This window comes from Nomascus leucogenys, chromosome 2, assembly GCF_006542625.1.
Source record: "Nomascus leucogenys isolate Asia chromosome 2, Asia_NLE_v1, whole genome shotgun sequence".
NCBI lineage: Eukaryota > Metazoa > Chordata > Mammalia > Primates > Hylobatidae > Nomascus > Nomascus leucogenys.
This window is the reverse complement of record NC_044382.1, coordinates 101,969,146-101,996,931: the sequence shown is the minus strand read 5'-3', so window position 1 is coordinate 101,996,931 and position 27,786 is coordinate 101,969,146. Positions and strand designations below refer to the sequence as shown.

The 27,786-nt window shown below is 38.2% G+C and overlaps 1 pseudogene across 1 annotated transcript in view; it reads left to right on the top strand.

Annotated features, from left to right (window-relative positions):
- LOC101176483 overlaps positions 1 to 26,502 on the top strand; it is a 159,862-nt pseudogene extending 133,360 nt beyond the window's left edge. The window contains exons 3-5 of the transcript XR_004032223.1: positions 14,889 to 14,980; positions 15,717 to 15,854; positions 26,011 to 26,502. The product of XR_004032223.1 is annotated as an uncharacterized LOC101176483 (transcript). The remainder of the gene's footprint in view (positions 1 to 14,888; positions 14,981 to 15,716; positions 15,855 to 26,010) is intronic.
- Positions 26,503 to 27,786: the final 1,284 nt, after the last annotated feature.

The following is a 27,786-nucleotide window of genomic DNA, read 5'->3' as shown; positions in this document are numbered from 1 at the left end:
GAGGCTACTTGCAAACTTGCCCAAAATCATTGTCCTGGAGGATGACATTATCTTTGTTATACTGGTCAGGAAACAAATGTACCCTCTAACCCAGAAGCATATCCTGTCTTTACTCAGAGACAAATAAAAACACCATGGACAATTACCTCTCAACAGTAAGAGAAGGCTTTCCGTTTTGGACATAATGAATTTGAAATGCCCATGATATCTAAATAAAGATATTCAGTAGATAATAAGCTGTTTTTAAGGAATACTTGGTATATTGTTTATGGAAATGTGATAATAAAACAATAAAATATATAAACTTTGGTTATGTTAATAACATGATAGTTGCTTATAAGATAGTTACAGCAGGTGGTTACTGTGTTGCCTAATTAAACATTATGATAGCATCTTAATATGTATAAGATTTATAATTTTATTCATCACAAACTGAATTCACCTAGGCTCAGTCCTCTCCTGCTTATGAGGTTTGATGATCTGCTAACAATCTCAGAAATGAGAGAGTTGTGTGCTGGCAGCATATTTATAACACACTATGGAACTGGCCTTATAACTGTGACTTTTGCCTGCTTTCTTGGAGGCAGCCCTCTTGGAGGCTAGTCCAGACCAGCCCTCTTCAATAGAAATAAGATAAATGCAAACCTCAAATGTGAGCCACATACATAATTTAAAAATTTCTAGTAGCCACATTAAAAAACCTAAAAGGAAGCAAGTGAAATTAATTTTTATAATATACTTTAACCCAATATATCAAAATATTGTTTCAACATGTAATCAACATAAAATTATTAGTGAGATATTTTACATTTTTTTCACGCTAAATCTTTGAAATCTGGTATCTTACATTTACGGCTTATCTCAATTTGGACTTGACACATTGCAAGTGCTCAATAGCTATGTGTAGCTATTGACTACTATTTTGGACAGTGCAATTCTAGACCTCAAGAACAAGAAGTTATATTTTATCATGTATGATGAATATAGTTTTTCTTTGTATGTTAGAGGACTAAATACTGTGGTATGCTTTTTGTCTTAAACAATTGAATACCAAGAATAGCTAACATTATAATGAAAAAACAAATGGTCAGTGAATTTACATGGTATTTAATTTTTTTTTTTTTTGGAGATAATGGGTTTCACTTAAAATCAGCTAGCTATTACTGTGTCTAATATAGGCATCTTGGAAGGTAAATTAGGCCTGTAGGTTGTATCATTAGGTCCTTGAGTGTAAACCTCTCCAGGATTTCACTAAGTGGACCAGGTAGCCAGGCAATTTAAAGTATAGTTAATGTTCATCCTTTACCCTTGGGAATACATTACATGTTGGTAGAATTTGTTCCATTATTTTATATAATGAGGTGCCTCATCATTTTGTGGCTTGTGAACATTTACTTATTTACCATGTTGACAAATGTATTGGCTTTACAGTACAGAAGCATCTCAAAAACCTAAAAGATTTCTGTTAAGTAATTTAAGGAAAAACAGACATTGAGGGGAAAAGTCAGCCATCCTAGTGCCCTCAATACAGCAGTTGAAAATAATATACTTTTGAATGTCTGAAATATGTTAGTGGTTTTAGAAAAAGACTAGGTAAGTCATTTGAGAAACTTAAGAATACCTTCTAAGAAACTGGCAATACATGGTAATAACTTACTGAGTTTGCTTTGGGTAAACTCAGTAAGTCATGGAACTTGCTATGCATTTTGGTGAGGATACCTTTAATTCTAATTGGTGAAATGCAGTCACTTTGAATTGTATGTTGAGGGAATGTTCTCAGGGAAAAGTGAGTTTCTGTGCTGAATGACTGAGTGAAAGCACTTGACTATTTGTAAAGCCTGTGGGTATCTCTTTGATGTTGATTATTATCTGTGATTGTTTGTTGAGGGTTTTCTGTTTGTTTTTTAAAACACTTACTTGGGAAAAGCAAATGGTGAGTGTTACAATTTAAACAGATTTTCTTTTAGAGAATGTTCTGCAGGAAAAGACATATAGTTCTACTTTATCTTTGTTCATTGATGCTTTTGATTTCATATTTATTGATACAAACGGCTTTAAACATTAGATTAATTCTATAACAAAGTGATACAGAAGTGGATGTGTTATGGGGAATAGTATTGAATAAGGAAGAGAGAAGCAGTAGGGTAGGTAACATCTACTTTGTTTTCATGACCCAGAAGGACTGTGTGTATACCATTAGGCACTTTATGGAGTTTGTCAATCCACTATGGTAAAATAATCCAACAAGGGTTAATGCCATGTTTGTGACTTAACCATTGATGGGTTAAACCAATTGTCTTACTTTGGGATGAAACCTTTGAAATGAAGGGGTTATCATCAAAGGAGTTTTACTACAATAAAGTAGTCAAAGAAGGCCTACCTGAGAAGAGGATGATAGAACTATGACTTGAAGGAAATGGGGGAGCGAGCCCTGGTGGGGCATCAGGAGGGGCACCCCAGGCAGAGGGTATGGTGGGTGCTAAGCCCTACTGCAGGAGCATACCCGGTAGTTTGCAGGAACAGTATGGTGACCAAGTGGCCACAGACGCAAAGGGGCTACTATCATTTATTGTCTTCTCTATTTTCTAGGTACTATTTATACAAACTTGACTTGAAATGAGGCAAATTGGGGAAAAAGTGTTATAGTGGAACAATCTGTTTAAAACTTTTAAAAGCATTGCTTGGAAATAAATCAGAAAACAAAGTGATAATACAGCTCCAATTATGATGGGACATGTCAGAAAACCATGGAAGTCTGATAGATCAAAGGGCTTCTCACTGGCCAAGCTCAGACAATTTGAGTTTCAAAATAATGAGAATAATGATTTCAATCCATTAAATAAAAATAAAAAAACATGAGTTCACACTTAAACAAACAAGGGAGTAGGATACTAACTGATAAATGTAGGAGGGATGATAATATTAGAAAATCACCATTTTGCAACCACTATAACAATTAAACAAATTATCAGTGGATGCTAAACTAGTGAATGAGAATCTGATGAGGACCAGCATATTTACAAGGTCTTAAAAAGCATCTACCCATAAATTACTTTTTACTTACAAAGCATAAAATAGGTTTTAATTACAAAGAACTTTTTAGTGGAGTAACCAGGTAGATACCACCTTAACAACTTAAGTAATCAGAGTTAACATTGCCAATAATTAGACAAACCAATATCACGTACTTCCTGATGTGATTCACTGAGAAGAACACATCACTTATATAATATTGCTGTCAAAAATATGTAACCTAAATATAATTATAAAAAAAATTAGACAAGCCCAAATTGGGGGATTTTTACAAAGGAAATTGCATGTACTATTTACAAAAGTCAATGTTGTGAAAGACAATGAAAGGATGATTCTGGACCAGAAAAACAAAAATTGACATGCAGCACATTTTGGGGACAATTGGAAAAATTCAAATAAGTTATATATATTACATTAGATAATAGCATTATGTCAATATTAAATTTCCTGATTTTGATTATTGTAGTTTGACCCTGTAAGTGAATATCTTTTTTCTTGGGAAAGGCACACAGAACTGCTTACAGGTAATGAAACATGGTATCTGCAATTTACTTTCAAACAATTTAGAGAAAAAAGTTATACATAGAGAAGAGAGGGGGAAGGGGAAGGGCAAGAAAGAATGATACAGCAATTGTGGTAAAATGTTAACAATGTGGATCAAACACATACAGGAGTTCTTTCTACGATGCCTGAAACTCTTCTGTAAGTTTAAAATTATTTGAAAATAAAAAGTTGAAAACAAAAAGTGGTAGTGGGCTGGATGAATTGGGCCTGGAACTCTCCTTCTGTTTGGTGCCCCACTTCATCCATTTTCTTCTAAGAAGGACCCTGAGGCACCTCTGAATATAATTTGAAGATCACCACACTAAACTGATCATCCCTTTCAGCAATGAAAAAAAGGCAAAAGCCAATAGTTTTATAGGTAATAAGAAAGGACACGCTAATGTTTCATTAGCTGTAAGAAGAGACTACTTCTCCTTTTAAATATTGCTAATGTGCAGATATTATTGGTAAATATTGATAGACACTAAAAAAGAGCATGTGGGGAAAAAAAAGCATATGGAAAAAAAATAAGGCAAAGTCTACACTTGGCCTGAGGGCTCTGGGAATTGTGAGGGAGGCTGCGTGTAGGTCATTAGGAAGAAATTTAAGTAGCGGCAATAAATTTTACTTTTGCTAAAAGTAAATACATGCAACTGAAATGAGGCATAGGAAGGAGTGAAGTGTGGAAATTCTGATCAGCATAATTATTTAACTTTATAATCATAGTTAAGGATGGCTTCTCTCACTAAAAGACGAGGTCATAGTGACTTTTAAAAGCTAGAGGACAGATGAAAAATGATTCAGAATAGACAAGGAATCAGTCAAAAGCATTGAGCAATGTCAAAAGCATCCTACTTCAGGCCATTTTAACACCTACACTGAGTCAGTACCATCTATATACAGTCATGCGCTACATAATGTCATAGGTTTGTGTAAGTCCATCCTGTGATGTTCACATAATGATGAAATCGCCTGACAATGCATTTCTCAGAACATATCCCTGTCGTTAAGCAATGTACGACTGTACTTGGAGATAGCATTCATTACGTCAAAAGAGAGGAACCCTGCCTGAGCCAGGTATCATTTCTTTGTTTCTTAGAGTTAACAACATAATCTCCAGTCAGTATAGTACTTTGAGAAGAACAGAATTTGAAGATCTAGAAAACAATGTGGAACTACTGGAATTATGGAATTATCATAGGCATGTAAATAGCATATAGATTGTTTTAGGTTGGCTACAAGGGAATTCTAGTTTCCTTAAAGGAAAAAAACCCAACAACGAAGAAGAAAATACATTATCTTTTGACCTAATTTGTGTGCTAAATACTAAAACTTTATATCTTACTAAGAGATAAGGTATAACAAAAGTGGGGAAATTAGTCTATAAGATACGAGAGAACTTTGTTTTCAAAACTGCCACAGTGTATCAGAAATTATAAGGGGTGGTCATGGCATAGGTGAAGCATGAAAATATACTTTACTAAAAGTTGAATAATGCATATATCAAAATGAACAAGAAGAGCAGTAATGCTCACAATGTGCCAGTGATAGCATGTATAAAACCTGTGGTTTCTTGGCTATTTGGAAAATAATAAAATGAAAAATGACTTCTAATGGACAAATGTGATATACTATTATAAAATGCGCCTTTCTTAAAGATTAGGAAAAATAGAAATTACACAAAAAGATATGAGAAAATCTGTAATTTCAACCTTTGTGGGGATGGTATGAGAACAGGTAGTACCGAATTAAGGAGGAAAACATTCTGACAAAAGAAGCTGTAATTGTAGGCAGTGTACAGGCAGGGTGCTTTGTGAAGTTCTGCCAGGGAACAGCTATGAAGCATCAGCAGTAGTTAGAAAGAAGAAATAGGGGAATAGGTAATTTAATGACCATTTAAAATAGTTATTTTACTCTTTAAGATATGGTAAGAAGAGTAACCAAACCCAATGCTCCAGGACACAAGTGATTGGCTAAAGGAGTCAGGAAGAAGTGTTTGTTGTTCTAGTTGGTGTAGCCTTGCTCAGCTACTTAGGTACCCTCTATGCGTTCCTTTCCTAGCATCAGGTATTATCTACTGCTGTCTGCAGAATTCAGACATGGAGGGCTCAATGGTGTCCCCTGGTCTTTGGAACATTCTGTATTTTAATGATCATGGTAAGTACTTGGAAAGTATGCAGCAAATACAGAGATGTTGGTGTTTCAGTAGAATTAATGACCACATCTGATTTTTGACTGGTGTTTTCATTGAAATCATCAGGTCTAGTGATGATTTCCTGGTCAAATTTTACTAAAAGAATTGACTATATGTAACATCTGATATTTTTTATTCTTATAATGGACTAGGTCTTAAACACTGAACCACAGTTCTGCCCAATGAAAAGCACAGGTGTTCTGACAAGCAATAATAATAAATAAGATGTGATATTTTTATTTTGTCAAGTAGTATACACACATATAGTCCATGCAGGGATTCAGAATACAAGGCTGCTTTAACAGCAATCAAATTTTGGTAGAATGTACTTGATTTTAACCATCTTCCTTTTAGACTGGTATTTTAAAGAAGATCAGAAAAATTACTCTTTCTGGGAACAAAGACTTTTGAAAGCTGTCAGCTTACTGACAGTTATGATGAGCATTTATTTCAGGCTTATAAAACATATTAATCAAACTCATTTACAGTCTGGTGGTCCAAAGAGGGTTATTTTATTTTTGAGAGATACTTTAAGTAAGTGAAGAGCACTGGTAACATGTACTCCATGAATACAAAGCTACAATGTGTTTTTCATCTTCAAAATGAGTAAATACTTTTCTTGGGTTTATGGAATGAAGCATACTGCAGGATTCTGTTTATTACAAGACTATTTGCAAAAGACCTATGCACCATTCATTGCACCTTGAAAAACACTTGAAAATATGGGTTGCATTTGCAAACTTCAGTGTATGACATGGAAATCTGGCAAGCTGCCTGGTGTCTACTTAAAGGATTGTCATTCTGGGAAAAATAAATTTCTCTAACTAGACAAAAGTCAATGTTTTCATGTTTTACTGCAATCAAACTGATAGAGCTGACAATTTAATGTCTCAACACTTAAAATATCTGTGGATAATCAGTTACCTCAATCAATCATAAACACAAATCCGTCTATTTTCAAAGCTTGTGTGTCTGTGACTAAGATATAAAACAGTTTGGTGAGACCCATCCCCCACAACACCTCATCATCTCCCCCCAACCATCATCTCACTAGTCCTGATTTGTCTTTAGCTATGCAGATATTTATACACATTATGCATCTGGAAATAACTTTTAACAACTCAAGTGTGATCAAATTTAGAAAGTTTTCTTTCACTGTCCTGTTTTATTTAATTTTTATGGGTAGTTTATAGCCTGTATGGCTGTCAGAAAAATGTGTAACTGTGCTGGCATTCCAGCTGAAGACATCATTACAAGTGAAAAAATGCTCAAGGCTTTTTCAAAGTGGGTGTTGAAACATTCATTTCCCTTCTCTGACTCCAGGGGATGCTGGTAGCTACCCCAAACAGAGGTATTTTGGGGTCAAATGGTATAGTGCTGGCCCCTTAGGATTTCCTGGCAGGCACACTGGATGGCTCATTTCTGGACACTCATCATAATGATGATGATGATGATGATGATGATAAAGCAAGGGAGACAGTGACAACACAAAAAGGCGCCTGAGGAATTGGATTCCAGGTAGCTCTAGATTTGGCAGAACTGACAGGCTCAGTTCACTAAGCTTTGGTAGTGATAATGACGGGAAACTTCAGACAGTTTTAGAAATCTGTTTCTATTAAGATATGCCATGGCGTTTCTGCAACATGAGAACAAGTTTACTGGGCCACACCATTCTTCTTTCAGCATAATAAGAATTGATGTGAGAATTTTACATTCCTAACAGATAATTACTCTGAAGACTGAATAAGCCAAATTTCTTATTTGGAGTATTTTTTGATATATTTTTAATGGTGTATATGTGTGTATATGTATATATCGACATACACATTCACCACCAATGCCTCCTTTTTGTTTCTTTGATTATTTGGAGCTTTGCAATCAAACTAAGCAGTTTTAGGACCCTTGGGGCAGCATCTTTTAGTTCCCCGTCAGGCAGCGTTGCAAAACAATCAATCTTGCTCTCACTCTCACTTGGCGGAAGTGCCACGACACGAAGAGTGCAGTGCTTTGCTCTTGCCATGAAGCCTGGGTGACAAAAGTTTTTACAAGAAGCTGACTGTATTTGGGGTTATGAATATGCAATGACTCTCATTAGTATTGAAGCACCAGAGCAGGGGCTGACATCCCCCGCCACTTTGAGTTGCTGCAGAATCGGCTAATGAATTGTCTCACTCCCTCACTCACACAGTCTGCTGTTGTGGCTCCTAAGTTCCAAGGGGAGTTGCCCATTTTGAGAAGACCATTGACTGCAAAAATTAATTGTCAAGGACTACCCTTGATTTCATGAAACGATGTTTAGACAGTGCTTAGATTGTCAAAACAGAAAAGCACTAAACTCTGCATAAGATAATAACATGAATAGAAAAATTTAGAGAGAGACACAAGAAGGTATATATTATGTACTTATATTCATTATTGTGTACAGATATGCTTCCATCCTGGATCATTGTACAATATGTGTAACTATATAGATGAAACCAAGTCACAGAAACCTGACATTCTGTTGGTTTGTCTATTATCCTTCCAAATGGAACAAACAGAGATGATAGAATATTCCCAGAATGAATAGAGTTGAAACACAAAGATATTCCATCAATTCTTTACCATATTCTTTCTTTTGTATTCTTGGGTCTCTGCCAAACATTTTGCAGCTCATACACATACCATCTTTCATGAATATGTTACTGATAAGGATATGTTTATAGCCACTGATTAAGATATCTGAGCTGATTTGCAGTGTGTAAGAAGATGCAAAAGAGCTCAGAAACCATTTAGAATGTCCCCTTTCAATAGAATAAATTAAATGTATTTTTCCACATCCCTCCTTCCTTGAAATTTCCTTTCAACTAGAAGAGCACTTCTGTGACTTGCTGCAGATTGTAAAGGATGGATTGAATTAAAATTGATAATATATGCTAAAAGGTAAGGGATATTTTGTAAGCTGTGCAAATATGGCAGTGAACAAAGAGTTAAACTCTTATATTAGGATGTTTGCTTCTGTGGTCATTTATTTAATCTGCAATGTAAAGTCATCCCTTGCAAGGAAGTAGATATTTGTTATTTTGTAGAGTTTTAGAGGTTAGTGTTGTTATAATTGCTGTATCTGTTTGACCCACCACTGAAAACAAGAAAAAAATTAAGTAAAAGAACCATGTACATATAAGAGTACCAAGAATGAGTATAGCATAAAAATAAATGCAGCTCTGACAAAAGTGGCTCAAGTATCTTACATCAAACACTTGTTACCTCTGCTGCCCTTAGTGACTGCACATGACTAAGAACAAATCAGTGATAAAATCTTAAGAAAAATGAAACCAGTCTGGGCCTTTGCAAAGACCATTAGTCATTCTACAAAGCCATAATATTATTTGTTCAAGTAACCCTTGGCTTCCTATTTAATGGACATAATATGCACTCCACCCCAGTTCAAAGCCACAAAGGGAATTTTAAAAAATTGGATACGTCTTAGAGAGGACCAATCAGACCTGATCACAAAACAAGCTACTAAATTATTCAGTTTTATTACTAAATTTGCATTCTAGCTGTACTTCAATGCAAGTATAGGGTTTAAAATTTTTACTGTTTTAAAAGTACTTATATAATCAGAAGTGAAGTACCTATACAATCACAAGCATTTCCTGATTTTTCTGATGCCATTTCCCTAGATATCCAAACATTTTCTTTTATAAGACAAAAGTCTACCTGGGTACATCAGAATAAACTATTTAACTCTATGGAACACACTTGGATTTTAAAATACAAAACTGGAAACAGATCCATTGGAACAATTATAGCTAAGCACAACCTATTCAGGTTTAATAGAAATATTAATACCTGTTACTATGAATAAGATAATCATATTACAAGTGAAAATAGTTTTAATTGAAATATGGTAGTTTTGATTTGGCACTGTAATTAGCATCTGTATTTTAAACTTTGTGACTGCTGTGAACATTATTTATGGAAGGTTTATATTAATTTGGTGCTTGTTGCTTTTATCAAATATTGGTGTCTAATGAAATAAAGTGCAAAGAACTTGGACTTCTCACATTTTTATGAGTGATTTGCTGACAATCATTTGCTGTACCTCCTTGTCCACACACAACCACAATGCAATTGTAAGAGCAGGTGAAACAATGTATTACATTGCTTCTATTTATATTATGTTAAGCTCTCTTACTACAAACCTGAAATAGAATTTGGATACTTAACAAGACAACAGCAAATATGCATATGGATTTAGGCAATTACTTGATTGCTCATTCTATACTGTATAACATCCATAACCATATTTAGCATTTTGATATAGTTTATGAAGTGGACCCAGAATTGGACTACCTTATAGCAGACAGGTACACAGACTTCCAGTCTGTGTGCTGGAAGTCACAGACACATTCATCTTCCCTCGCTCCCTCTCCCCTCACCTCTCTCTCTGTCTCTTCTCTCTCTCTCTCTCTATTTCACATACACATGTATGCTCTCACAATGGGGAGGGAAAAGAATGAAGAAGAGTTCAGCCTTTGATGAACTTACCTAGAATTTTGCCATCAGAAACTATTTTAATTTAAAAACATACATGTAAATTTTGTCCTTTATGGCTTAGTATTTTTTTAATTTACATGTGAATGTGGGGCACCATAGTCATTTCAGCCTTTAGGATCTCTAGAGGTCTTGGTCTGAACTTGAACAGACCAAAGAATTTACTGTCAGCAAGTGGTATTTATACATTTCCTTGTCAGCCATGAATTAACAATTATTGAGTACAAATCTGGGTGCTGAGGGTAGGGACAGATGGACTGGGAAAATACAGAAAACAGAATCTTCGGTACCAGGAAGTTTACAATGTAGCTGGCGTGAAAGATCATGGGTAACAGTGGAGTCTCATTTACAGGGCTAGATGTCAACAAAAGTAGATTGGTTTAGTGCTCCCGAAGTGCAGAAGTGTTTCAGGGTTGTCACTGAGATGTGAGAACAGCCTCAGGAGGTACAACTGTAGGGACTTCTCATAGGAGTTCTTGCTTGGATTTTGGAAAATTAAACATTTTATTAAAACTTGGCTTTACTTTGAAACAGGATATAAGTGTGTCTAAAACTCATTTTGATTTCAATGGCAATATTTCCTTTAGAAGTGATATAAAGTTTATAATTGTGTGTTTTGTAGTGTTCTTTAAATTTTTCTCACTTAAAAAAATTGTATCCTTAGGTAGGGAGGGAATTTGTTTACTACCATTACAGTTGCCCCTTTTAAATGAAGGACAAGGGCAAGAGATTATACATGAAAAAGATCAGAGTAACATTTAAATAACTCTATTTCTTCCTTAACTAACTCTTCAGTAGTCTTGCCTAGGTATACTTATAAATGGTGATTCCATATTGATGCCCAGAAAAGTTGTGCAAGTCCCAAAGTCCTAAATTATGCAGTTCCCAAGTCCTGTATTACCAGAAATGGTCATTATATGCCTTGGGGCAGGGGGACTTTTATTACCTGGTTGGATCTCTAAAAACTGATGTAACTTTCATCACTAGCCACAAGCCCAGCTCCCAGTAAAACTGCGAAGTTGTTTATCTGCCACTCTTTACTTTCCCACTCTTCTTCCTTTTACCTTTTTCCCACTCCCCTCAGATGGCAATAAAAAGGGCTTGTGGTTACCCCCTGCCAGGGGCATTTGCTTTTTTAAACAGGAGACTTTGTGATTTGGTATCAGTGTTGGGTGTATGGCAGGTACTGTGCTAGCTGCTTTACATGTGTTACTGCAACACAGATAATTGTATGGATGAAAAAAGTAGTGCAGAGACATGTACAAAATAAGTTGTCAGTATCGCACAGGTAGTTAGGTTTTGAGTCCTAGTAGTATTTTTGACTCCAGAGCCTATGTTGTTTGTATTACATCAAAACATGTTCAGACCTTGAATAAATTATGCTGGAAGCTCAGGCTTTGTGCCAGTCCCACAGGAAAAAATGCTTTTGGTGAGGAGCATTGCCCTGCCTGGTGCCCTTCAAATGAGATGAGGTGGGCTGGGTGTGGTGGCTGATGCCTGTAATTCCAGCACTTTGGGAGGTCAAGGTGGAAGGGTCACTTGAGATCAGGAGTTTGCCAGCCTGGCCAACATGGTGAAACCCCATGTCTACTAAAAATACAAAAATTAGCCGGGCATGGTGGTATGTGCCTGTAATCCCAGCTACTCGGGAGGCTGAGGCACAAGAATACCTTGAACCTGGGAGGCAGAGGTTGCAGTGAGCCAAGATGGCACCACTGCACTCCAGCCTGGGTGACAGAGTGACAGAGTGAGACTCTATCTTGAAAAAAAAAATTAGGTGAGATGGATCTAATTAGTTCTGCTAACTCATGAGGCCAGTTTTGTATTTGTACCTTAAATCTTTTTTAATGTAGGTGTATTCCAGGGAGACTTTAATCTTTGTTTTAAATTTATTTAATTTAATTTATTGAACGTTTATTGAATGCCTGTTTTTGCCAGACATTGTGCTAGATGCTGGTGGTACAAAGACAGTCTATTTAAGGAGAGAGACTTTATAAGACATTATAAATAACTATAATACAATTCACTGAATGATGTAATAGAGGCAATGCAAGGGATCATGGGAACATATGAGGGAATAATTAATTATGCCTTGAGGAAAGGTGTCAGGGAATGCTATATTTGATCAAAGCCTTGAAGGACAAGCAACAAGGATTTTCCAGAAGGACAGGAGGAAGTTGAGAGTTCATTTTAAGTGATGGGAACAGCATGAGCATGTGTGTGAATATGCCTGGCATATTTGGTGGATGGTAAGAGTTGGTTGATTGTAAAAACAGTCACCAATTTCCCTTTCCTGCTTCTAACTCCTGGCAAAGTGACATTGCAGATCAATCCATTAAGAGGTGGAGTCTCTCTCTCCCTACTGAATCTAGGTTGATCATATGACTTGCTTTGACCAGTGGATATTAGCGAACAGTGCAGAGACTCATGCACCGGGGCTTCTGCACTTGGAACCCTGTGACCATATTGTCAATGAGCCCAGGTTATTGTGCTGCAGGATGAGTGGTCACCCAGAAAAGAACTGAGGCTCTTGCCAACAGTCATCGAACTGCTAAACATGCGAGTGAGATCATCTAGTTACCAGCTGATCCACCATTTGATCACAAACACATGCGAGTGTCCAGGGGAAATCATTTATCAGCCCAGATTTCCCCTGATCTCTCTGGGGTGTCAGCTCAGACGGAACTAACTGCCCAGCCCATTCACAGATGTATGAACTAAATAAAATGTTGTTTTAGCTAGTAAATTTAGGGTGTTTTGTTTTTCAGCAAAGCTGATACACAGAATTTATATGTAGAGTACAGGAAATGTAGGAGAGGGAGAAGCTAAAAATGGAGAGAATGTTAAGGAGTTTAAGATATCTGATACCACGTTAAGGAGTTTAGACCTACTTTCTAGTGCCAAGCTTCCCAGCATCATTGATTCCTGTACTGCTTTTATCTTTTTTAAAACATCTCACACTACCTGAATAGATTAATTTTTCTTTAAATTGCCCGAGTTTTATACTGAAATTTATTTTTAAAGCAAACTTTTAATTTGACACCCAGTTTCATGTGTTAATTCTGTTTTTTGAAACCTATTAAAATGTGAATATTTAAGAAGCTGGTCTGTTTGCTATCAGAAATCATCTTGCATATTATGAGGAGTGCATTCAAGGATTTCCTGCTTTAATCAGTAGGAATCAGAAGCATGTGGAGAATAGTTTGAAGTGCAGAGGCTGGTGGTAGGGAGGAGTGAGGAGGCTAATGCAGAGGTCCAAGTGGGATATAGTAAATGGTAGGTAGATACGCTTGAAATGTGTTCTTGAGTTAGAAGAGAAAGGACCTGGTGACAGATTTGATCTATGTGGGGTGAGAATGGGAAGTGTGAAGGAGAAGAAGGAGTATAAACATGGCTAGTTACCTTGAATCATATAGTAAATACTAATACTATTAAGAAAAAGGAGAGAAAAATATAAATTATATAATTTATGATTTAATTTGATATAAATTATAAAATTATATATATTAGAAAATATAATGTACTTGTAGAGTTTGTGATGGTAGGTCATTTGAAAACAGGTGTGCTAGGCATTTGGACATGTGGGTCTGGGCTTAAAATATTATTTTTGAAGTCATCAGTGTGTAGTTGGCACGTAGTTGAAGTCATGAGAGTAGATGATATCGTCTAGAGAAAGTATTTGGTACAGAGATCTTCAGCTTTTGTTTTTTTCATCCCCAAACTCTTAAGAGAAATAACTTACTCCAGCTAGAAATAGTGAGGGGTTCACATATATAATGATTCTCAAATGGGAGTGGAGGGGATCTGTGCAGTGTGAAAAATACGTGCCCCAGGTGATTTTGCTATACTGCTCCTCACTCCTTGTGGGTTTAATGAAATGAGGACTGTGGAGGAGGAATTAGTAAAGAGAGAGTAGTCCGAGAGGCAGACCTTCCTAAGAGAAGATAACTTTTACAGAAGTGAACGCCTTTGAGATGGAGGGGTGAGCCACAGTGCTAAATTTTGCAGAGAAATCTAGTAGTATTAAGATTATTATTTAACCAATGCTGACTCATGAAACTATAGTACTTAGCATATAATAGCAGCATGGTAAAGGTTTGAGTGAATGATTTATGTAGAACTGTTTTGTATCTGAAACACTCCATAAGCCTTCAGTGTTAAAGTTAGACAAGATTTGTAATTGTACTACTTTGGACTTGGAAATCAATATGGATTTTTAAAATTTTCTCTGTCCATGGTCAGTGGCTTACAAGAGTGCCTACTTGGGCACCATAATCCTGATCTCAGTGCAAAGCAATGTTTGAGCCTGTATTCAGGAAATAATGCTGGAGTAAGGCTGTTGACTGATGTCTGTTTTATGGCCACTCCACGTGTGGGCCTCCTGCCTCTGCCACCCATGGTTCCCAGAGGCAAGTTACTTGCCTTATGCTGATTTGAATTGAGAGAATGAATAGACTTTACTGGCAGAACTGGAATGCCATCAGCCTATCTAGTTCTTAGGTAATTTTATGCTCACACTAGCAGCTTTCTTTTTTAGTATTATTAAAATGAAAGGATTTCTACCTGCCTTTGCCTATAGCTAAGGAGAGGCCCCGGATCAGGACAGCAGAGTTTCCTCAGATGTGATGTGGTGCCCCTTGCATCCTGCTCAGAGAATTCTCAGCAGCACAGGTTTGTTTGACATCTGGCATTCATGATTCCTGTGAGAGTGGCTTCCCCCTAAATATGCCCTCAAAGCATTCCTGCTGTGCCCCTTCTGTCCAAGTATAAACACATCATAGGAAATGAACAAGTAAAGACCCAGCTTTTCCGGAAGGAATGAAGGAACCCCTCACCCAGCTGGCCCGGGTTTTGATGTCCAGCTTCAGGAAATTTTGCCAGCCGCTGGGGTAGGGGCTGTTGTCTTCACCACTTGGCACCTTAGTCCCTTTCCCATTCTAAACTCCCCAGGTGCTGTCCACAGCCTCTGTTCTAAGTCATCCAGCTGAGGAAAATTGTTCCAGGACATTTGAAATGTGAAAGAAGGGTTGTTTTTCATTGTAGATTAACCAATGTGCAACTGGATTAGTTATTTACAGTTGTAAATGTGGTGCTATGTTTACTGAGGTAGGGGACACATTTAAAAATAGTTGAAGCAGTCTAAAGCTAGACCTATAAAGAAAAAGATTCCTTTCCACTTGTTTTAATATGAAGATAAAAATATTAAAAATGATAAAATGGATATATAACAAGGAAGTTAACACCAAAATAAAAGGAAAAGGAAAGCCTTTTCACTTTCTCCTGGCTACTGTCTTTCCAATTCCATTTTTCGCTCCAGCCTAATGAATGTATTGTAAGTAAAACCTGCATGCTGTCTTTGCTCTCTGCCTTCCTACTACTGCAAATATCAGCTCAGCCACCCTTTCAGATCCACTTCAAGGAAACACTGACTTGAAAACTCTCCCCCATGGTTTTGTCTGAACTGGCTGCCATTCTGCAGCACACACCAGATCCAATTGCTGGAGTCGGGAACCCGAGAGGTGAGCAAGAGCAAGCACTTAGCTGAGTGAGTCAGGCGGGCCTGCGTGAAAGGATGTAGGTGAGCCAGAAGCTAATGGGAAAAATAGGGGGTCGTTGCTAATTTTGATGTGGGGAAATCTGAAAGGCTCTTCTGCATGTCAGAGCATTTGAATATTTGGCAAACAGCTGGCTGGGCTCCGGGAGAGCGCCTCTTGATTCGCCTCGTCGGATGTTCAAAGATAAAATGAGGCAGCATGCACGCCAGCACATAGCTCATAGCCTTGCAGTCAGTTTTGAATTTAGATTTGAATTGTGATATCAATGTCATGGTGGCACATGCTTTGAGAAAGTACTTACAGAGAATAATTGAAAGATTCAGTGTGAAGCTTCTGAAAGCCGTAATTTAAAGTTCCAGAAGCCTCCATGTTACTCTCACCATTAAAATTTAAAGTGACAGAAGCCCAATTATGTATGGTTATTTTCTTAAATAAAATCATATTTCTACCCCAAGTGAAAGATTCATTGCTGCCCACTAATCTCTGTCAGGAGAACCAATCTCAGCGGCGTCCAGTGTCGGCAGCCAAGATGGTTAGCTTTGTGCTGGGGACAATGGAGCGGCCCTGGGGGAAGCAGAGCTGGAAGGCCTCCGCGGAGGAGCTTGACTTGCAGGAGGCTGATTTGCATGATAATCACCATCATGGATCCTCCCTGGTGCCAGCCTCCACACTTAACCAAATGCAGTATAACTTTCATAGCAGCTGAGAAGCCCGAGTAGGGGCTGTAGCACACATTTTGCAAAGCCTGGATGACGTCAAAAACTGCTAGTGAAGAGGGGGCAGCTGGTTGTAAAGCTAAACCACACCGAGGAATGGAGACTTGGAACATAACCTTAAAACCTGATAAAGAATATAACTTTGGGGACTGTTGAAAAATACGAAGATTTCCCTCTTTTTTTAACTCAAAGGAATCTGTTTACCAGAAGAAGCCTTTTCTTACTGGAACTTCTGAAGCCGTTGAAACCATGGCATGAAAATAGATCAGTGGAAATACAGAAACATTTCCAGTGCAGACATTTCGGTCTCTATCAGTTAAAAGTATGGAGCCAGACTTGTAGACTAGGAATCTTCCCACCAATCCTTGGTCTGTTTGATTTTACTTTATACTGCATTGTGATTTGGGGCATATGGTAGAATGGTAGCCAGAATTGCAATGAAAAATTGCACAGAGCCAGTCAAGCTTAAATCACTCAAAGTTTCTTACGAAAAACTTTATTCCTTAGGGCTCCCAGGGACAAAGGAGCATGTAAATCAACTGATGTTATGAAGCATGATTTTGGATAATATGGAGAGTATGTACATATCAATACTAATCTAAGCAGTCTTAGAAATAATAAATCACATATTTCTTGTAATTTTCCCAGTTTGATAAAACATTTACAAGTAGGTCTTGGTTCTGCCGAGTTTTGTCATGACTGTAGCACAGCCAGCTCTTTGGCAGTCTGCAAGTTTATTTTTTGTTTTCTGGATTTAGCTTTAGGATCTATCCTTCTTTTTACAGAATTGGTCCTGTGATAAGAACTCAACTTCTCTTCCTTCCCTTTTGTTCATGTCTCAGTAAGAGGTGGCCACATTCACTTATGTCCATGATTCCATCACTATGTTTAGACTTTTCCTGTAAATAATTTTGTCTCTTCAATTTTCCACCTTTGACATTTTGTTGGCCTCTTCCTTTAAAAAAAATCCTTTTTTAAATTCCCTGCTCCCAGCCTCCTTTCTTTCAATTCTTCTTGACTTGTCTACTCTGTAGTCTCTGCCTTTTCGCCATTCACTGTTTAACCCTTTGCAGTATGGCTTCAGCCACCCCAGATATGCTAAAACTACTTTCTCAGACACAGACAATACTCCTACTTGACAGACCCTCTTTCTCACTCTACTCTATAGGGGAGTGACTTACCTAATTGGAAAATTTGGGGTGAATAAGTGGGCTAGCTCAGCTTACTGCCATGCCTGTTCTATCTGGAGAAGGGCCTGCCTACCAAGAGCACACATTTTCCCTGAGGCTGGGGGCTCATCCCAGCTTTTGCTATCCTGGCCTGCCAAGATGATACAAATTTTTTTGTTTGTTGGTTTTGAGACAGTCTCATTCTGTTGCCCAGGCTGGAGTGCAGTGGCACAATCTCAGCTCACTACAACCTCCGCCTCTTGGGTTCAAGTGATCTGTGCCTCTGCCTTCTGAATAGCAGGGATTATGGGTGTGCACCACCATGCCTGGCTAATTTTTGTATTTTTAGTAGAGACGGGATTTCACTTGTTGGTCAGGCTTGTCTTGAACTCATGACCTCAAGTGATCCACCCACCTCTGCCTTCCAAATTGCTGGGATTACAGGCATGAGCCACCATGCCCAGCCCAAGATGATATCATTCTATAGCTTAGCCATGTGTGTTTTGGATTTCAGACTAAGCTACCTCCTCCACTTTGGCTTCAATCAGTAATAAAGGTTATATTCTGGTCCCCCATCTGTTTTTATTTTTGTATTATTTCTTTATTTGCTCAGAACCTAGGAGAGGAAAGGGGTGTCAATTTTGCAGAATCCTTTAGAAACCTCAACACATATATGTACAAGTAAAAACTTACAGTTCTGTCTTTCCAAACTCACTTTCCAGAAGTGACCACTATTAATGTATATCCTTTCCGATATTTCTATGCATATGCAAATATATGTTTATATAAGTATATAATAGAAACTTTTTTTAAAGGTAGAGTCTTGCTGTATTGCCTAGGCTGGAGTGCAGTGGTTATTCACAGGCACTGTCTTCACACACTATAGCTTCAAACTCCTGGGCTCAAGTGATTCTCTTGACTCAGCCTCCTAAGTAGCTGGGACTGCAGGTGCATGCCACTGTGCCTGGCAATAGCAATGTTTTTACTTGAATATCACATAACAGAAATATACATAACTACATATTTATAGTTACAAATCTCTAAGATATATTTCTTTTCATATAATTTCTCTTTGTACACATATATTTCTGTATAAACACAGTGGTATTTTTTCCAAATATGGTATCACTCTATACATGTTGTCCATCATCCTTTTTTCACTGAACATAGCTTCGTGCCAGTAAATAGAGGCATACTATGTTATTTTTAATGGCTGCGCAGTGCTCCCGAGTATGGATGGTCCATAATTAATCATCCTTTGACTGTTGGCCATTTAGATCACTTAACACTTTTGCTATTGCAAATAACACTGTAGTGAACATGGTAATGTTTTTGTTTTTGTGAACTTGTGCTGCTATTTCTGTAAGATAGATTCCTAGAAGTAGTACTGCTAGGTATTTGATTAATAATAATGAGGAACTCATAGGTTGGGAAGGATTCTGAGAGTGCTCAGTTTATCCAACACTCCCAGGAAGGTTTTTTTCTTGCAATGACGTTGAATAGTCCAGAGAGTGAAACTCCATATTCTTTTTCAGTAATGCTTTCCAGTGACTTGAAATCAAAATCGATTATGAAAGAAATGGTAGCAATTATGATGCTGTGGCCAAGAGAGTTGGAAGTGAAAGTGAAAGGCTGAATCCTAACGTAATACTGTGGTGAGCCTGGTGGACAAACCAGTCAGGTAACACAGATAAGGGGTCAGCAAATTATGGGAGCCCCAGATATTTGGATAAATTTACATCATATAGTAGGGAAGTTTTTATTTATTTATTTATTTATTTATTTATTTATTTATTTTTATGAGACGGAGTCTTGCTGTTTTGCCAGGCTGGACTGCAGTGGTGCAATCTTGGCTCACTGCAACTTCTGCCCCCTGGGTTCAAGCGATTCTCTGCCTCAGCCTCCCAAGTAGCTGAGACTACAGGCGCATGCCACCACACCCAGCTAATTTTTGTATTTTTAGTAGAGACGGGGTTTCACCATGTTGTCCAGGATGGTTTCAGTCTCCTGACCTTGTGATCTGCCCACCTTGGCCTCCCAAAGTGCTGGGATTACAGGTGGGAAGTTTATTTTTTTATACTTTATGGAGAATAGCTATGAGAGATTAGTTCACTCTGGGTGTCCAAGACTGCAAATCTCAAGCTGGTCCTCGGCAAGCTGGCCCCCTTTAGGCCTCGGCTGTCAGTCACCAGGAAGTAGGTGATCTATTGAGAGTCTGGCCAGACTTCAAGGGACCTGAAATCTGCTTCTACCACCTATTCCACAGTGCATCAGGCCTAAAGAATAGTTGGCTATCCTTTACCTGGATTGCTTTGCTTGTGTCCCAAGGCTGTTTCCCTTGTAGAGAGGCATGTGGCAGCTCTTTCACATGCTGGCCTAAAGAAAAGAAAAGAAAAAAGCGTAATGCGACTTGACAGAGTTGTGGGACTCTAAGTGCTTCAGGTGGCCCCCTCTGACACCTGTAGGATTTATTTAGAATATTTTCAGTACAGTGATGACCTACAAGGGGAAAAAAAATCCCCTGTATATTATGGAACTGCCTGTAGGCGTGGTGGGAACAGTGCTGCAGACATGTGCTTTATTCACTGTCATATCTTGTACATGTTTCCCACTCAGTGTGTACATAGAAGCATATCTGCATCAGAAACAAGTGCAGCATGAGTGGCAAAGATGAACATGTTCAACAGCTAGGAATGACCACATACTGAGCACATTTACACAACACTGTGAAAAGAACCAGGCAGCCTCGCTGTTAGATCATTTCACTGCACACCAAAGAGCTTTGAAATGGACTTTTAATTATGATTGCTGAATTGCTATGGCTGTATTCCTTAATATGAGCATCTGATTAGGTTAATTTTCTTTAATTGATGAATGAGCATTTAAACTTGTAAGACTGAATTGGTTGTTATGTATTGGTAATTTTATATTCTGACTTTTTTTGCTGGAGTACAAATTATAGGCACTCTTTATCTGTTTTAGTTTTGAGGTCACTGTTCTTCCTTCCTTCACCTTTGTGTGGCTTTTTAGATTTATTAATGGATAGAGCAGTGCTAAGTGACTATTAAACTCTTTTCCATATACAGTAAAACCCATTAACATGGACCTCACTAAATTTGGAATTTATGAAAATGAGGTCAAGGCCTGGGTTAAAGTTTACCTTTGCATTGTCTCTGAACTAAAGCTTTGCTGAGCTAATAAATAGTATAAATAAAATTGCAGGGGGATGGCACTATTCCTTTAAAAAGCAGATTTCTCCAGCACTTTAGAGAAAGACCTTATAAGACAGATAATGAAGTAGTGTGGCATAGTGCAAAGACTAGGCCACTTACTAGCTATGTGACCTTAGCTTCACTGAGTATTTTCCCCCATCTGTAAAATGGAGATAGTTATCTACTTTATGAGGTTGTTGTGAGGGTCAGTTTTAATGTATAGAAATGCCTTGTGTGAAGTAGTTACTTCATAAATGGCAGATAAATATTACCTAAAATAAGTGTGAGCTAATTTTAAATACTTTTTTTTTAAATAAACCACTTTAGAGTTTTGTAACCCTCCTCTGAGATATTACTTTTAACATTATTATTGATTGAAGAAAAAAACCTAGCAGTTTGGTGTGGTTGTAAAGAGCACGGGCTTGGGAGTCAGACAACTGCAACTTTGGAAGGAGTTCTCCCACTCAGTGGCTATGTGGCCCTAGGAAAGTTAACATCTCTTAAAGTCTGTTTTCCAGTCCTCCAGGACTGTTTTGAGGACTAAATGAGATAATATAAGGTAAAAATCCCAGTGATTTTCATGTAATAAACTCCCAAATGTCAGCTGTTGCTGTTATCATGCTCTTTTTGATAATTGTCCATACTTTAGACTTTTCATTCATTCAGGCTTGTCTTTTTCAATTCACTCAAATTAATGAATTTTACTCTAGATATAATCTCTGTTCTATATGAGAATTTTAAGTAGGTAAAAATTATAGAGAAGCAAAAATGGCTGTATAAATAGGGTGAAAAAAGAGAGAATAATATTTTAAAAGTAGAGGGACAAAGGCAAGTTAGACTTAAATTACTGCATAATGAATTATGTGCATAGTCTTTGTGTCAAAGCTTTTTATATTAACTAGAAGGAAATGGAACTTTATATATAAGTAGTAAAAAGTGTGGACTAGCGACCAGCTCATTCCATTCATTGAGAGAGAAAGGCATTAAGTCCATGTTAAACTTTATTTTCATCTTCTTGTTTCCCCTATGTTTCATAAGCTGTGTGGGTGAGAAATGTAAGTACTGTAATGTCCTGCATGAGACTATAATCTATCCTCTCCTTAATGACAGCCTTACACAGTTTGTAGAATCCATCACTTCAACAGAGCAGACTGAATTACTTCGATGACTGGCAAATGGGCACCACTTGTGGTGAAATGAAAGCAGTCAGGTGTGTGTTTATTAAGTGCTCTTCAATAAGAGAAATGTGTTTTCCTGAAAACTCTCATCCATGCTATTTTTGTAGAAGCAAAAAGGTGCCCATCTTCCTTTGAGAAAACAGAAGAATTATTTTTCTTGAGATTCTGTATTATTATAATACAAGTTCACAATCATAACTGTGTTATAAAAATCAGGCTTTTCTGCAGTGTATGCATGAACAGTGGAAGCTTGCAATAATAACTGGCAGGGACAGAACCAGTACTCTTGGGGCAATGTGCCTTTGACTTTCCAGGACTGCCCAATACAAGTGGATCATTTAAAAAAGTTAAGTCAGTTCATTAATTTGATGACCAGTGGTTCTACATATGAGAGTTTTCATAAAAATAAATTCACAAGTCAGATAATATCTTTTGTCAAACCATGTTTTCTATGATTTGGGTCAGAAAGTGATCATTCTAATGCACACCATATTGATTATTTGTATTATATCAGATCTTTATTGGAAATACTGAATGGTGAGTTGTTAAGGTCTGGCATTGTTTGTTTAGATCTGGCATATGAGTAAGATCAGCAATAACAGCTTAGTATTTATTGAATGCTTACTATATTCAGGTACTGTGCTAGAAACCAGGGATATGAGACCCCTACCCTACCTCCCCCAAAAAAGACACAGTCTCATGTTGCTGACAACAACCCTGTGAAGTAGACACAGATAAGAGAATATAGAGTTTAAGTTATTTGTCCAAGATAGGTCAGCTATAAAGTGGCAGAGCTGTATTTGTTACAGCAACCTAACCTATATTCTTGCTGAGAGGTACCAAAGTATAGTGGCTTAAACATGAAAGAAGGAGCTCCTTGACACAACGAAGCTGGTGTAGCAGTTCTGGATTGCCTATGTTTAGACTGTTGGGTCAGGGAGATGTAAACTTCTATCTGATACCTCTGCTACCCCTGGATATTGGCCTCATTAATATGTCTGAAGATGCATAAGTGTTCTCTTTAAGGGCATTCCTTGGAGGTTGTACTCCTAACTTTTTTTTTTGTTTTTTTTAACTGCAACAGTTTATTTTTCGTTACACAGTAGCATGTTGCTGGGGCCTAATGCCCTCACATAACAAAAGAAAACCAAAATTTGTTGTCATTGCTTAAGTAATTGAGAATTGTGTACAAAAAAACCTTATATAAATTAAAAGGATGAATAAATTTACAAGTGTACATGCAAACTGCTTCCAACTCAAGGCAAGTTACAGCCCATGGTATTCTGGCAGGAGAACACCAGGTAGAAAGGAAACTGGGTCCTAAGGCTTGGACTTCTCCAACCCTGAAATACTGGCAAGACAGAAATGACAATTGGTTCAGGAGCCCTTGCCAGCCTCTAGAGAAATCCTGGAACACTGAGCCCTGACACATTAATACCTACACAGATCAGAGACTGCTGGCCACGCACACTCACCAAGCCACAGACCTCTCTTCTACAAGCATGTTCTCACCTCAGCCACAGAAGTGACTGAGCCACATATATTAGTACTAAGGGTTTAAATCAAATATATTCCTAGTTTCTACTTACATCCCATCAACCATACCTAGCTACCAGGAGGGCCTGAAAATACAGTTTTTGTGGCCATTCATCCCTTAAAATTCAAGGAGTCTATCGATAAAAAGAAGTGGACAGTGGGTATTAGGGGACAGTGTCATTCTGAGTTACATGCTAACAAAAACATTGTTTCAAAGTGGAGTTTTCACCACAGACTTGCCCAAGTGTTGAAAGATCATAGGACTTTGGGGTATGCCTAAATCCATTATCCAATTCTTTTCAAGTAAGGTTGTGTGTATATGTATGTAGTATGTATATGTTATATTTAAATATTCAAAATATGTGAAGTATCATGAATATTAAATGATTCTACAGTGGACTGTGATCATCTGCAAGAGCCAGTGAAACATTTTATAGTAGAAGTCCACTGGCTTTAATCTTTGGCAGGAAGGCTTACAAACCCCCCAGGATTTGTCTTGCTTGCATCCTAACTCAAAAAGATCTCAGACTCAGAGATCTATGTTGTAAGAAGTGTGTTCTTAGAGAAATGCCTTTATAAAAATAAAATTAAGGTTTTGAATGAGGGATGTACTCAATACATGAATCATAAATAACACTGACCCGGAACTTCAAAGTTTCTCAGAATTCTTGGTCTATTCTGATGTACTTTAGACATTTACTGTAGAAAAATCAGTAAGTTTTTATTAAGAAGACACTTAGATTCTAATTGCATACACACACACACACACACACACACACACACACACACACCATAGTACTATAATTTGTCTAGGCTGGGCGAGGAAGTTCCTATGAAGGGTCTCAGCAGCATAGGTTTCCAGGGAACAGGAGGAAGCCAAGATTAGGTGTATTAGGGACCGGGAACCTGGTTTTACTAGCATAAGCCAGCAGTCCAATCCTTAGTGACCAAGTGGATGTGGTTGGGATTGGTTCAGGGAAGGTGTTGGTACCTGAGGATATTTAATTTAGCAGGAGGTTTGGGCCACTAGAATTGTAGGTAACAGGTGAGATTTAGAGTCACGAGTGGTGGTATCATGGAAGGAGGCAATCTAATCACAGCTGGATCCCAGCCCACAGCTGGGGGCCTGGAATGGAATCTAGGGAAGGGTTTTATCAGGGCCCTAGTCAAGTAGATTTAGGTTCAGGGCAAGGCATAAGGCATTGTAGGAAACCAAAAATCCAGTCAGGGCAGATGCCAGCTCTGAGGATTGAGCCAACATGTTTGGAACTAGGAAAACAGGGAGAAATGAAGAAGCAATGTAGAGTAAAGTCAGTGCAACTGAATGCATTTGTGGTCAAATATAGAATTCCAGTCTCACCATCTTCTGGGCTGAAGTTGTTTCTCTATGGTCTGCTCTGATGAGGATGGGTTGAAGGTCACAGTAGTGCTGAGCCTTTTAAGTGGAGACATCGGGGGCCTAAGCTCAGAGGGAGCCTGGAATGAATGGCTGAGATGGAGGCCCAGAGGAGGTAGCATTGCTTGGAAGGAGTTGAGACTGTGGCAGAGGAGACCTAGGCCTAGCTAGGAGGCCATCTTATTCCAGGCTGAGGAGAAGAGGGCCTGAGCAAGGAGGGGTGGTGGAGGCAGGGTCTGCAGTAAGACAGGTCAGAGAGACAACAGCCCCTGAGCATGTGAATGAATGGAAATGTTTCTTGTAAAGATGCCTGTCTTTTCTGGTCCATGATGGTGTAACTAATACACAAGGTGTGACTGGATCCTTCCATGCTGCCCTCATGGGGGCTTTCCTACCTAGCTGATGTTTGAAGTGTTCGTGTGTGCCTCTGTCTTTGACCCACCTGGCTAGTTCAGATCCTTTGCTGAAGAAAACGTTCTTCGCTTGTCCGATTGCTTCACAGCATGCGTCTCTATCTGCAACTGTTGTTTCCCAGCCATCCATATGGTGCCACGGGATGGGACACAGGCAGGGACTTTACTATTCACAAAGGGGTAGGACTTAGGACCTCGAGTGGGGCTTTTCCTGCTGATAAAGACAAGGAATGAAAATGCAGAATCCTTACCTGGTAGGGGAACTTTCTTTTCCAAATATGCAGGTATGTGATATTTCTGATTTCCTTAGGCTTGGATCTGTGCCTGGGGCTGAGATGGATTTCAAAGTCATTATTTAAAGTGGGGAGATAAAGCTTTAGACAACCACCATAAGAGATCCTGGTTGTGTTTTTGAAATGTTGAGTGAAATAACATTTTAGTGATCAGTAAAAGGCTAACCTTTGTACTTCTGAAAAGTTGTTCTTAGAAAGGCCTGGATTAATAATTGGTTTCAATTTGTCCACAGATACACTGCCTCTAGGACTGGGACAGATAGCCACTGAGTACCTGCGTCAAATCACCCTGCACGTTTTCTTGTTGGAAAGATAACCACTGGAGAACCATCTCGTTACCTTCAGCAAAAATGGAAACAAATCAAGACATTAAGAATGCCGCAGTGGACAGCAGTTACGCAAAGTTCAGCAGAGGAAGTTTTCAAGATGGTGTGCCTCGCTAGCCAGAAATCAGAAAAGATCGAAGCTAGCCTTTTCATCTCAGCTGCTCCTTAAATCAGTGCAACCCCTCCAAATTAATGTGAATGGAAACATGCATTGCTTTTCAACTTAATTGAGTATTTACTATATATGAATCACTGCACAAAATAGGGGAAGAAAATGTGGGAGACAAAGATGTGGAGCCTGCCTTCAATAAATTTACAGTTAGTTTCAGGGTACATTGTTTTTCTTCTGCTGTTAATTAGGTGTATCCCCAAGACAATAAATAAATGAATGGAAAAGTATATTCTGTGTTTTAAGTCTCTTTAATAAAAGACAAAACAAAATCCAAAAAAATTCCTAACATGGCAACTCAGGACATTTTAATCCTTTTTTTTTGTTGTTGGACTTCTGATAGGATCCATTTTATTGATTCCGTAAATATTTAGTAGACTTTAGATATATTAATACATTGTAGCTTGAGTTAATTTGCATTAAATTCTGTTTTTTTCCCCTTAGGTATAGATTGTCTGTTGGAAAAATATATTGTTTGTGGATTTCTTGGGGAGTGGGAAGGTGAATTATACCTGGTGTCTCTATAGTCCACTACCTTCCACGCCCTAGGGCAGCGTCCCCAACCTTCTTGGCACCAGGGACCAGTTTCCTGGAAGACAATTTTTCCATAGATGGTGTGGGGATGGTTTTGGGATGAAACTGTTCCACCTCAGATCATCAGGCATTAGTTAGGCTCTCATAAGGAGTGCGCAGCCTAGATCCCTCACATGCGCAGTTCACAGTAGGGTTTGCGCTGCTATGAGAATCTAAGGCTGCCACTGATCTGACAGGAGGCAGAGCTCAGGTGGCAATGCTTACTGGCCCACTGCTCACCTCTTGCTGTGTGGCCTGGTTCCTAATAGGCCATGGACCCCCCACAGACTGGTACTAGTCCACAGCTTGTGGACCCCAGCCCTAGGGGCCTGCCATTCTGAATGAGTTATTAGCATGAAGAAGAGGAAGATCTGGATCAAACGTGGGTGGTGGTACTCAGAGACCCAAGATAGGATAGGGATGGAACAAAACCCGTCTGGGCAACGGCTCTATGAAAATTTGGCTAAGTAATTATTTCAGTATTCATTGTATTCATTGTCCTTTGTGTTCCATAAGTTAAATGACTGTCTAATTTTTCCAAAAATTTATTTCTGACTTGAGAATAAGTGTGTCATGATTTTCCCAGTGTAAAGACACTGATATAACTGTAGATACCAGACATTTTATGTAGTGTCTGTGACATTTTAGTATGTATGAGCCAACAATAGACATGTCTTTGTCTTGAGGAGTGTCCATCTGAATTGAAAATGTGTCAGCTTTTTTTTAACATCATCAACAGACTTCTTAATTAAGCTGCCAATACATACTGCCAATAGCACTGTGTGCTGTCTGAGAAATGCATTGTGTAAGTGCTATTTCCATCTTATTAAATAAACAATGTTGCTCCATATAAACTGGATTTAAAGTGTTCTTTGAATGAGGCATTATATTGCTCCATAAATAATGTGATGTGAATTCTCATATGATCCCTTTTAACTTAA